Consider the following 14,352-nt stretch of genomic DNA (forward strand, 5'->3'; position numbering starts at 1 on the left):
ATTTTTTATTTACACACTTGGTAGGTAGGTATGTAGGTAGGTAACGGATGAAACGAAAATATAAAAATATTTTAAGAAAATAAGCATAAATACGAAGAAATCATGAAAACATGCAATTATATTAACTAACCCAAAAAAAAAACGCATATTGGTAACGGTGTTGTAATAATAGGGATCTCCCAAAAAAAATACGTACTAATAGTTCAAACAAATGATAAAAGCCAACTGTATTTACAAATATTAAAAAAATGTATTAAGTACCGTAAAAGTACTAAATTTGAGCTATTATATTCATAACAAATTATCATAGAAGGTTAGGTACTGTTATTCCACATACTTATTATAGTTTAAATTAACTACAACATTCTAGTAGAGTCTGATAAAATTTGGTTCCACGACTTCAAATCATGTATGATCAATCATTATATAGATGTAAATAATCCAAAACAAATATTGCTTCAAAATATAAAAATAAAGTGTCTTGTATTGTAGTAGGTGGGTAACTTTCAAAAAAAAAAAACTAAAAAAAATCATACTTGAAATCTATGTATAATATACGTATATTGTAATAAATGTTCAAATGTTTACTATAGTACATTATCAAAAATTAACTTAAGTTCAATATAATACATTATAACAGGTGTTCAAATAAACATTTCATACCAAAAATATTGTTTTTTTTTTTGTATTAATTAAACATAAGACTTTCCTAGCCTAAGGCTATCTAAATCTAGGGATATTAAAAGTTTACATAATTTTTAACATTATAACATGATAATTAAAATTTTTAAGTACTATGGATAATTACAATTGGTATAAAATATAGTATGACATATAAAATTAATGATATTTGTTAGCATGAGCAAAATGTATACAAATAGATAAAATAGCAACGTGTTTATATAAACTAAAGTAAATAAAAATAAGTAATTGTAGGTATGGTCTGATATACGATGAAAAGATAGATAAAAAGGGAAAAACCTGTACACTATGGACAGAAACGTTTATTGACAATCTCGGTAAGGAGATTAATTGGTGGAGTAATTAAAGAGTTAAAATTAGAAATAAATTCTGATAAAACATTTGTGATGGATTCCATGGAAGAGGTTACCGTTTTGGTCGCTGCAGCATAGGATTTCCTTGAAAGCTGCCGAGCATGATCTCCTGGGACATCGTTTGACGAAGACTTTGTAGGCGTTGGTACATTTGTATTTTTGCGTTTTTTTGTAACGGATTGATAAACACGGCATCCTTTGTAGTTGGCCGTGTGTACCTCAGAACAGAGCGCGCATTTGGCTGGACTAGCTCGGTCCTTTGTGCAGTTCACGGAGCGGTGGTCTCCACCGCATTTGACGCACCTAGATTCATGTTGACAGTAATTATCGGTATGGCCGTAGGCTTGACAATTATGGCACTGAGGTGGACCACGGCGGGACTGATGAGGTTTTTCGATTATAACTTTGGTATCAAGTAGCGAAGTGATATTGAAATATCTTTGTTATTATTCTGACGATATAAATCAACAAAAAATAATGGGAGACCGCGTCTATTTTTATCTTGGACATTGATAACTTGTTTCACAGAATGTCCTTCTTCCGACAAGGCGACAGAAATTTCCGTGAAATTTCCGTACACAATGTGGAATGGTGGAGATTTCTTATTGCGACTCTGAATGAGTGATTAACGCGAGCTTGAAAAGTATGAAAACTGGAATCAGTATTATTGAGATGATTCAGAATAGTGTTGTAGTTGAGTACGCCTCTGGGATATACAATCAGGTATGATTTAGTAGACTTACAGGTAAATGCGTTTGGACCGGTCAACCTTGTTAGCTCATTTGTGAAGGCGGAGAAATTTGAGATGTTGGAGATGTAAAACGGAGGTGGCGTGACGTCTTGTGTATCGAGCATAGGCTGCTCGATATTTTGTTTTGCAGGACCTGATTTTTCGTTGCAAACTGTCGCACTATTGGTGGATGTATTAAATATGTTGTCACTAGAATCATCAGAGTACAAGGCGGCATACCGATTAGGTGTAACGAATTTGTTTGACTTTTTATCAGCAACTTTTGGCGAAATTGACGAATTTGAAAAATTGCGTTTGTTAGACATTGATGTCTGGAGCGAGTCGCCACCGGTGTTGTGGACTTTGTCTACCATATTATCGAACTGCGAGTGCGATAATGGAGCTCATAAGCAACTACGTGCGTGCACGTTGAGCGTAATAGCCGGACTGAAAAAAAAGAATGTTGTTAATTCACACAGTCTCTCTTCAAATTATCTACAAAATATAAATGTTTAGTTAATTGGAAGACTTGATTAAGTATTTAATCATTTATCTAAAAGAGATGTGCCGGGTCGCCACATTACTATTTAGAGGGGCCATGGTGCAAGCGTCAATATATATTATATTAGAAATACAAACTTAATATTTCACTAACAGTAAATATTATAAACAAATATTACGAAATGTACTATACTCATATTATATTATGATTGTATTAGTTACAAACTCTTGAAATAAGAGTTATGTTTGAGGATTTAATTAATTTCCTAAAAGGAAATGCCTCAAGGTTGCCTCAGTAAGTTTAAGGACCGTAGTTAAAGTGCCGTCCACCAATAAAGTACCCGAAAAAAAAAACGATTAATTCAAATATAGAAGGTACTTATATCATATACTTTTATCAAAGTATGATTGTTTTAGCCACAGTCTTGTGTAAATTATATTGTTTTATGTTTTCCCAATCTAATAATAAAAAATACTGAAAATTAATGAAATCACAAATATTAGTACAATAGAGAGACTGTGCATTGATTTACAAAATTGTCTTAAATTTACTTTTTGCATAGAGAATAATATGAAGGTGGGCTGGGCTTTTAATATCAGAGTATGGGGCCCAGACCCACACTGTTTACACGAGTGAGCTGGGTATGGCTCCATCATAGATAATAGAGATATAACATAATGGTCTTATCAGCGATCTTCGAGGGGAACAATTGAGGCCAAATAAAGTATACCTATATCGAGTATCGACTATCAATATATAGGAGCCTCAATTGCTTTCCACGGGAAAGCGGCCACAAATGTATTTAACGTAGGCGTGGACTATCCATACCTTTATTATCTATGGGTTTCATCCATAGCATGGATTAAGGTGTCAACAATCAAAGGATCAACTTGATAATCAAATACTTAAGTTCAGCAACCTGCAACTCAGGGTCTTTTTATTCAATGTTTCCTAATAAGTCATACGAAGGTTAGTTAGGTAAACCTATGGTTAGTTGAAGCTATGGTGATGATAGACGACTATCATCACTGGTCGTGAGCTTTGCCATGATCTATTCCTACTAACTATCAAGGTATTCGATATTGTAAACATAACATTGAAAGAAAATATTTAAATATTATTAATTTGGTTAGGTGAGGTAAGGTGAGGATAGGACAGGAAACTAGACGTCTTAAAGACTGTCAGCTAGAGTTGTACCAGTATAGTTATTAAAAACTTAAATACAGCCAACATTAATTAATGATTTTTTTACCACAACAAATTATAAAATGTAGATAGATATTTGACATGTTTTTATTTGCATTTTGATTGAATAGTTCGTAATTTAATACTGACTGTGGACCCAGCCAAATGCAATATTATTTTAAATTTAACATTATTTTATATCCTTCATAAATAACAATCACATAGTAGAGTCCGTACAGGACCTTTTTCTCATTTAATTTCTTTGCATCGTTTATAAATTACAATCATTTTTATACATTGTCTTATACATATATTACGGTGATACACCTATGATCATAATGATTGTTCGTATTATTATAATGTAAACAATACCTAGTTTTTTGATTGTAGTTAACATGTATTATAGTATTTAGCTTCCATCGTATTTTTTTGGTTAGTGTTATTTCACCCAGGTTTCTCAAACAATTTTTTTTTTCGATTCATTGAACTCTAGTAGATTTTTTTGTATAAATATTATGTTGATCTTTTTATATAGATATTTTAAACACTGACAAGCCAGTGACATCTAAAATTTTTTTTGCCTTCTAAAATGCATTTGCCTGCTGGCAACCACATCTTCTTTTCAATTTTTTTTTATGAATTTATCTTTAGGTAATGAAATTGTATACATTTTTTAAAAATTGGCAACCTGGTGCTCTATGAAAAATTCTTCTTTAATGAACTAAATATTTTGAATAGTTTTCTCTGTTTAAGATACTGGACATTTTAGTTTGAAGTTTGTAATGTGTATTCACACAATATAATTAATTTCAATTTTTTTTGTTTTATAAATGCATTTGCCCGCAGGCGCCAACACCCTCCTTCAATTTTTTTTTTTGTTATGTGACTAGTTGAATTTTTTGTATAGACTTTGTAATGTGTATTCCTACAATAATATTTTTGTTTAAATTTTTTTTCGTTTTCTAAAATGCATTTGCCTGCGGGCGCCAACACCCTCTTTCAATTTTTTTTTTGTTATATAACTAGTAAATTTTTTGTATATACTTTTTGAACATTGATAAGCTGGTGCACTTTGATAATCCATCATTAATGAACTAAATATTTTGAATAGTTTTTTTCTGTTTAGAATTCTGGACATTTTGGTTTGAAGTTTTAAATATCAATTTTTTTTGTTTTTCAAAATTCTTTTGCCTGCGGGCGCCAACACCCTCCTTCAATTTTTTTTTTTGTTGTGTGACTAGTTGAATTTTTTGTATAGACTTTGTAATATGTATTCCTACAATATAATTCATTTCAATTTTTTTAATTTCCTAAAATTATTTTGCCTGCGGGCGCCAACACCCTCCTTCAATTTTTTTTTTTGTTATGTGACTAGTTGAATTTTTTGTATAGACTTTATAATGTGTATTCCTACAATAATATATTTTTTTAAATTTTTGTTTGTTTTCAAAAATGCATTTGCCTGCGGGCGCCAACACCATCCTTCATTTTTTTTTTTTTTTTTGAGTTATGTGACTAGTTGAATTTTTTGTATAGACTTTGTAATGTGTATTCCTACAATAATATTTTTGTTTTAATTTTTTTTTTGTTTTCTAAAATGCATTTGCCTGCGGGCGCCAACACCCTCTTTCAATTTTTTTTTTGTTATATAATTCTAGTTGAATTTTTTGTATATACTTTTTGAACATTGATAAGCTGGTGCACTTTGATAATCCATCATTAATGAACTAAATATTTTGAATAGTTTTTTTCTGTTTAAGATTCTGGACATTTTAATTTGAAGTTTTTAATTTCAATTTTTTTTGTTTTCTAAAATTCTTTTGCCTGCGGGCGCCAACACCCTCCTTCAATTTTTTTTTTGTTATGTGACTAGTTGAATTTTTTGTATAGACTTTTTAATGTGTATTCCTACAAAATTATTTTTTTTTAAATTTTTTTTTTGTTTTCTAAAATGCATTTGCCTGCGGGCGCCAATACCCTCCTTAAATTTTTTTTTATGATTTTAACTCTATCCAAATTTTTTAAACATTGACAATCTGGTCAATCTGGTACCCTCTGAATAATCCTTGTTTCATGAAATAAATATTTTAAATGGTTTTTTCTGTTTAATATTCTGGGCATTTTAGTTTGAACTTTGAAATGTATTTTTCTTCTGTAAAATGTATTCAAAATTTTTTTCTGGTTTCCTTAAATGCATTTGCCTGCAGGCGCCAACACCCTCCTTCAATTTTTTTTTTATGATTTTACCTCTAGCCAAATTTTTTAAACTTTGACAATCGGGTACCCTTGAATAATCCTTATCTTTAATGAACTAAATATTTTAAATAGTTTTTCTGTTTAATATTCTGGGCATTTTAGTTTGAACTTTGAAATGTATTTTTCTTCTGTAAAATTTATTCAAAATTTTTTTTTGGTTTCCTTAAATGCATTTGCCTGCGGGCGCCAACACCGTCCTTCAATTTATTTTTTAGTAATGTAACTCTAGTTGAATATTTTGTGTTGACTTGAAAATTGATAACTTGGTGCCCTATGAATAATCATACTTTAATGAACTAAATATTTTGAATAGTTTTTCTGATTAAGATTCTGGGCATTTTATTTTATACTTTGTAATGTGTATTCCTACAGTTAAATTTTTTCAAATTTTTTTTTTGGTTTCCTAAAATGCATTTGCCTGCGGGCGCCAACACCCTCCTTCAATTTTTTTTTTTAGTTATGTAACTATAGTTGAATATTTTGTATTGACTTGAAAATTGTTAACTTGGTACCCTATGAATAATCGTTTTTTAATGAACTAAATATATTAAATGGTTTTTTTGTTTAAGAATCTGGGCATTTTAGTTTGTACATTGTAATGTGTATTCCTACAGTTAAATTTTTTCAAAAATTTTTTTTTGGTTTCCTAAAATGCATTTGCCTGCGGGCGCCAACACCCTCCTTCAATTTTTTTTTTATGATTTTACCTCTAGCCAAATTTTTTAAACATTGACAATACGGGTACCCTTGAATAATCCTTATCTTTAATGAACTAAATATATTAAATGGTGTTTTTTGTTTAAGATTCTGGGCATTTTAGTTTGTACTTTGTAATGTGTATTTCTACAGTTAAATTTTTTCAACATTTTTTTTTGGTTCCCTAAAATGCATTTGCCTGCGGGCGCCAGCACCCACCTTCAATTTTTTTTTTATGATTTTACCTCTAGCCTAATTTTTTAAGCTTTGACAATCGGGTCCCCTTGAATAATCTTTATCTTTATGAACTAAATATATTAAATGGTTTTTTTGTTTAAGATTCTGGGCATTTTAGTTTGTACTTTGTTATGTGTATTCCTACAGTTAAATTTTTTCAAAATTTTTTTTTGGTGTCCTAAAATGCATTTGCCTGCAGGCGCCAACACCCTCCTTCAATTTTTTTTTTTAGTATTGTAACTCTAGTTGAATTTTTTGTATTGACTTGAAAATTGATAACTTGATGCCCTATGAATAATCATTCTTTAATGATCTAAATATTTTGAATAATTTTTTCTGTTAAGATTCTGGGCATTTTAGTTTGTACTTTGTATTGTGTTTTCCTACAGTTAATTTTTTTCAAAATTTTTTTTTGGTTTCCTAAAATGCATTTGCCTGCGGGCGCCAACACCCTCCTTCAATTTTTTTTTTATGATTTTACCTCTAGCCAAATTTTTTAAACATTGACAATACGGGTACCCTTGAATAATCCTTATCTTTAATGAACTAAATATATTAAATGGTTTTTTTGTTTAAGATTCTGGGCATTTTAGTTTGAACTTTGAAATGTATTTTTCTTCTGTAAAATTTATTCAAAATTTTTTTTTGGTTTCCTTAAATGCATTTGCCTGCGGGCGCCAACACCGTCCTTCAATTTATTTTTTAGTAATGTAACTCTAGTTGAATATTTTGTGTTGACTTGAAAATTGATAACTTGGTGCCCTATGAATAATCATACTTTAATGAACTAAATATTTTGAATAGTTTTTCTGATTAAGATTCTGGGCATTTTATTTTATACTTTGTAATGTGTATTCCTACAGTTAAATTTTTTCAAATTTTTTTTTTGGTTTCCTAAAATGCATTTGCCTGCGGGCGCCAACACCCTCCTTCAATTTTTTTTTTTAGTTATGTAACTATAGTTGAATATTTTGTATTGACTTGAAAATTGTTAACTTGGTACCCTATGAATAATCGTTTTTTAATGAACTAAATATATTAAATGGTTTTTTTGTTTAAGAATCTGGGCATTTTAGTTTGTACATTGTAATGTGTATTCCTACAGTTAAATTTTTTCAAAAATTTTTTTTTGGTTTCCTAAAATGCATTTGCCTGCGGGCGCCAGCACCCACCTTCAATTTTTTTTTTATGATTTTACCTCTAGCCTAATTTTTTAAGCTTTGACAATCGGGTCCCCTTGAATAATCTTTATCTTTATGAACTAAATATATTAAATGGTTTTTTTGTTTAAGATTCTGGGCATTTTAGTTTGTACTTTGTTATGTGTATTCCTACAGTTAAATTTTTTCAAAATTTTTTTTTGGTGTCATAAAATGCATTTGCCTGCAGGCGCCAACACTCTCCTTCAATTTTTTTTTTTAGTATTGTAACTCTAGTTGAATTTTTTGTATTGACTTGAAAATTGATAACTTGATGCCCTATGAATAATCATTCTTTAATGATCTAAATATTTTGAATAGTTTTTTCTGTTAAGATTCTGGGCATTTTAGTTTGTAATTTGTAATATTGTGTTTTGCTACAGTTAAATTTTTTCAAAATTTTTTTTTGGTTTCCTAAAATGCATTTGCCTGCGGGCGCCAACACCCACCTTCAATTTTTTTCTTATGATTTTACCTCTAGCCAAATTTTTTAAACTTTGACAATCGGGAACCCTTGAATAATCCTTATCTTTAATGATCTAAATATTTTGAATAATTTTTTCTGTTAAGATTCTGGGCATTTTAGTTTGTACTTTGTATTGTGTTTTCCTACAGTTAATTTTTTCAAAAAAGGCAGTTGCCTTTATAAATATTGAATATTAAATATTGATTTTGAAGTTTTTTTGAATTATTCAATAATATTTGAATATGGAAATAGATATTTTTCATAGAATATCTACATAAATTAATTTTTTATATTGGTATCGCCATTCGTATAATTAGTAGGGAATGTTGGTACAGTCGGTTGGGTTTTTTAGTTTTTTAATACATGATAAATTCAAAAATGTGTTCAAAATTTAAATTATTCAATAATTAATTTGGCCGTAAAAGTTCGTTTGTCAATCTTAATGTCCATTCATTTTTGAGAATATAAATTTGATTTCAAGGCTTGGCTGCGTTGAATCTTGAAGACTTTAAGTAGATACGACCAATATTGAATGATTTACGTTTTCGATATAATACGAATTTGAAAAACATATCAAACAATTTAAAAAGCTTGACTGCGTTGTATCCTCAAGACTTCAATTCGATAAGACTAATATTGATGAAGTTAGGATTTCAAGTATTTTTAAAAAAACTATATATCTAAAGTTTAATTTTTGGAACTCAGATCATCTATGATAAATTCTCATTAAGTACCTACTTGAGCAAAAGTATTCAAATACTTTTTAATCACTTGAATATGCGTATTTTACATACTTTTCAAAACAGGTATCTGTATTTGAATACTCTTAAAAAGTATTTTTTCTAGTAAGTATTATATTAATTGTTAAACTAACATTCTAATAGATTATAGATTTAAATAATAATTTAACAACTGTGTTCCAGAATACAGAATATAATATTTAGTGTATTATATATGGATACATTTACGACTTATGTTACACTTATAAGTTATAATATATTCACAAGACTTATATTTATTTATTTGATTTTCTTGTTTATTATAGTCAACAAAGAATACCTTTTGGATAAATTAGGTATTCACATAGTTAATTTAAAATTATGTTAATAAATCATAACCATTGTTATTACTTATTTGTTAACTGTTTTCAAAATGTACATTAACAGTAGTAATATTTAAAATAAAATTGTCAAAATTGTACTTCATTGTTAATGTAGTCGTTAAACGTCTGTGTTAAAATATTTCCTTATTTATATGAAAAAAACATTATATAGCCATATACGTAGTATTATTTAAACATTGTTAATTAATCAAAAGTTCATATTATATAATATCCATTTATAACTTAGAATATAAATTTAAAACCATAGTACTTGCAGTGCTACTCTACCTATGTTGTGTTAAAATAAATTAAATTATTTATCTAAGTAATCACTGTAGCTTATGAAAAAAACAGTCTGTTGTGGCATTGTTCATGTACAAAATGTATCTGAACCACTCAGAACACCCTGAAAAAAAGTTCTAATGATGTGCCTGATAGTTATTAATATAGTATAGTGCAGTGGTCGGCAACCTTTTGAAGAAGGTAAAAAGAAAAAAATAACTGTTTAAAACTTTAAAATAATAGAGCATAAAAATTACAGTTTTTAATAATATAATAATTATAATATAAAAGTATGGAAATTACAACTGCTTTAGGCTTAATTTGATTTTTGTTGTTGGATATTGTTTATTATTTTTTAAATTTCCACATTAAAATTTCTTGTGCTGGCTCGAAGTACATGGTGGAGATGGTCATTAATTAAACGTGAACGGTATGGATTTAAAATTTTTTTCATATGAGAAAAGGCCTGTTCACACACGTAAGTTCACATACTGAAGTATTTTGCAGCTATATTTTTAATTTTTGAAAATGATGCCGGAAGTTCAACGAAAAAAAGTAAAGGAGATGCTTTGAATGAGTCTTTTAAGATATCTTGTGACTGCAAATCTATTATTTCCATTTGAAGCTCAACATCAACATCTTCATAATCAATATTAAATGGATTGGCGAGTAGTTGAAAAACGCAACGTTTTACTTTACTGAACAGAATAGAAAATTAATATTATAATCCAAATACACTCGTCGTATGTACTCTAGGTATCTTATCGGTAACTGTCAAGGTATATCTACTATTATAAAATATGACTGATAGAAACGTTCAATTATATATTTTATACAATATGATTTTTTTGATATAATATTCGATTAAATGTCGTTGTCGTAGAATTTAAAACAGGCCACCGGTTGCCGACCACTGGTATAGTGTGTACTGAAAGAATTCAGCTTTGTTTGTTTAATTAATATAGTATTAAAACAATTTAAGTTAAGTGTATGTTAAGTTAACACAAGAAATCAATAATATTTTTAATATTTTTTAAAAAAATTAACTTAAATTATAAACTCGCTGTATATTTTATTATGATTGCTTCTAACAGTAATTCATGAAAGATAATGTGTTTATTGGTGCAAAAGTATGTTTTCTTGCCAATTATAAAAATATTGAGTGCTGAGTGGGTATAATATTACATATAAATAATAATGTTTATTTTAGTAACAGTAAAAAACTGTATGAGGGATACATTTTCAATTCAGAATTAAATTAAAAGTGTAAAATTAAATGTTATACCCAACATACGTATTATAAGATGTAACAACTAATAGTTATTAGGTTAAGTTGCGTTCGGTTGTATACGACTTAAGCAATTATTATATTAATTTATAACTTTTTATTTTTAAGTTAGTATTGCTGACCTGTGGTTATAATTTATAAGCGGTAGTTATGTTTTTAGATATTTTAAATTAAGATTTTTGTATTTGTATTTTAGAAACACTGGTATTTAATTTTTAAATAACCTAGGAATATTTAAAACATAATATTATTATATTATTCATATTATTATAATACAATACTTAAATATAATATATTATGAACCTACTGCCCTACTATTTCTAGACGTTTACATGGCAATAGTAAAATTCTATTAAACCTATTAGGTACGTAAATAACATTTATTAATATGACAAATATTTAAAATTTCAAAAAAGGGGGACCCTCAAGTTAATACCCTTCACTTTGTTTTTTGGATAGGGCTGGGAGTTTTTGTGCACAAACATCGGGACCTGGTGCACATTTCTGCACAAACGATGCACAAACGTTTGGCACCTTAAAAATTTCAATTTTCCAAAAAGAGGGTGTCTCGTTTCAATAGCCCCCCCCCCCACTTTATTTTTTGGATAGCGCTGGGAGTTTTTGTGCACAAACGTCGGGACCTGGTGCACATTTCTGAACAAACGATGCACAAACGTTTGTCACATTCAAAAATCCAAATATTCAATGTGGAGGGGCTACCGTTTCAATGCCCCCCCCCCCATTTTGTTTTAGGGATAGAGCTTTCAGTTTTTGTGCACAAACGATTGGACATGGTGCACATTTCTGCACAAACGATGCACAAACGTTTGGCGTGGTCAGAAGTTCAAATTTCGAAAGTGGAGGGGCCATTGAAATGGACCTCAATAATATTGTATTAAAAAGCCAGAAATAATAACTTTGTAAAACCGACAAAAAATCGCGTGCTTAATGGCAGGTAGGTAATTGTTATCGTTTTTTTCTTATTTATATGATATTGACGTTTTATATATTGTACGTTTTCCCTCGGAAATCACCTCTATAGCCCGTGAACAACACTCTAAAAGTTTCAGCCAGCCCCTTTGTCGGTTGACGATTATTATTACAGTTGACACTCTATACGTATATAATATAATATACACTTCACAGTTCACGGCGAGGAAGTAAAATTGAAAATTCCCATTATTTTTTGACAAACTTCGACAGCACAATGAAGTGTTCAATGAAAACCTTTTAAACGTCCAGATACAACACACCTTTTGATTTTTTGGTAGGAGCGGGGTTGAGATAAAAGTTTTCCGATATTTACGTGCAAAAATTTATATATAATATATATATACAGATATATAATATATTGTTATTTGTTCGGAAAACGTATACTATGCACACATAATATTATACACAACATTATATGCACGTGAATATTTGCTACCGATGTATACACTGCAATGTCCAATATCCATCCCTATATTTCGTCAAAACACGTCCACGAGGCACGGACTGAATGTGATATAATATTACATTATACATATTTTGCTGCTGTGTCGGTACCGTATTTACTCGCGCGTGGTAGTCATTCAGTGAAAACATTCCTCTCCCTCTTAAACTCTCTCTCTCACTCTCTCTCACTCTCTCTCTCTCTCTCTCTCACTATCTCTCTCTCACACGCACACACACACACACACACACACGATATCTCGAAAGCAGCAGCGCAATGCAGCCATATATATATATAGGTACATTTTTTTTTTATTTAAATTACAAAAGTTTACCAACTGTGCATAATTTTACCTTTTTATTTATAAATATTGCGATTTAAACATATTATTATTATGGTCGATATAGTTAGACCGATTATTGTTCCCGATCATTTTCAGGGTAGATACGCCAACTATTGCGCTGAATAATGGCCGTTGGTCATCTTACATAAAATATGTAAAATAACATTTATTATGTTATTCAGTACAACTTAAGTTACTTTACTTGAATAAATTAAAATCTTACAATAATGATACTCATAATAAGTAAAATAAAAAATAAATGACAAACATTGTACACATCTAATAGTATCATCATTATATTATGTCACCTCCATTATCGACATATACAGTGTATTATGGAGTGCAACGAACAAATTAGGCCAATAAATAAATAAATAAATAACGAAAACTTGATTTTATCTGGCTGTCACAAACTCATACTTATGTATGTGTATGCGTTGGTAATAATGACAATGCATAAAAGTACCAACAATTATAGAATTTTGGCTGCAAATCGGCTATTAACATTTTAAGTGCAAGAAAATGTTTTTTATTTTTAAATATGTAATAGTATACCTACACAGTGGATTGAATTAAATTGTACAATAACAGATTCATACCTGAAGGTAAAACCAAAAGGCAAGCGCACTTTGTATTTATCGACGTAATAGATATGAGGAGCGCCATATTATAATTGGTGCAATAATCCTAAAATTTCGATTTGGGTGCAACTGGTCCACGACCGAAATCACATAATGTTACGCCAGACCTTCGTGATACACCCTGTGAACTGAGAGATATTTTCGTCGGACCTTTCGACGGGCGGGGGATGAACCAGTCGTCGTTTATATACACGATACGCCGCAACCGCAGGTAGTCCGAAGAAAAATACACTGACGCACACACACACACACCCACCCTAGAGGGTTAAGTATATGGCTGGGCCATTATATTATGTATGTGTATAATATTGTCGAAACGCCCGGCGTTTATGTGTACACACGACGACCGTCTGCATCGCCGCGAGACAACCCGAAAATAGAACCCCTAAAGACGGCGTGTATTTTTGAACCACCCGAAACGCATACGTTTAATATTATTATTTACTGCCTCCGAAGACGGAACGGTTCGAGACGAACGACTGTAGCACACACACACACCTACAAACACACTCACACACATTATGTACGGTCGAGACAGACTAATAATCGTGGATATACAATATGGGCGTCCTGAAGACGCACGCCGAACCGCACATACCGCGCACATACCAGACGTCTATAATAATAACGCACAACTGGTTTTCGAGGGGTCGTCGTCACTCGTCGCTGCAACGTTATAACTACCAAACAGACGAACATCGATAGTACACACACACACACCCACACACATAAAACATATATTATGTACACGTATACGTTAAACGCGGTTCATATACCTAAGTATTTTATGCCCGAGATAAGCCTCGACCGCGATCCTCGATTTATAATATTATGGTCCTCTCGCGAGTTTAACGACGAATCCCACACGGCCAGCTCGACATATTATTATTTCCAACATAATGGTTTATACGAGTGTAATAATTATGTGCGGGACA

The 14,352-nt window shown here is 30.4% G+C and overlaps 1 pseudogene; it reads right to left on the reverse strand.

The window, feature by feature from the left end:
- Positions 1-994: 994 nt before the first annotated feature.
- Positions 995-13,943, reverse strand: LOC132945204 (uncharacterized; annotated as a pseudogene).
- Between the last annotated feature and the right edge of the window lie 409 nt (positions 13,944-14,352).

The sequence above is a fragment of the Metopolophium dirhodum genome, chromosome 5, assembly GCF_019925205.1.
Source record: "Metopolophium dirhodum isolate CAU chromosome 5, ASM1992520v1, whole genome shotgun sequence".
Taxonomy (NCBI): domain Eukaryota; kingdom Metazoa; phylum Arthropoda; class Insecta; order Hemiptera; family Aphididae; genus Metopolophium; species Metopolophium dirhodum.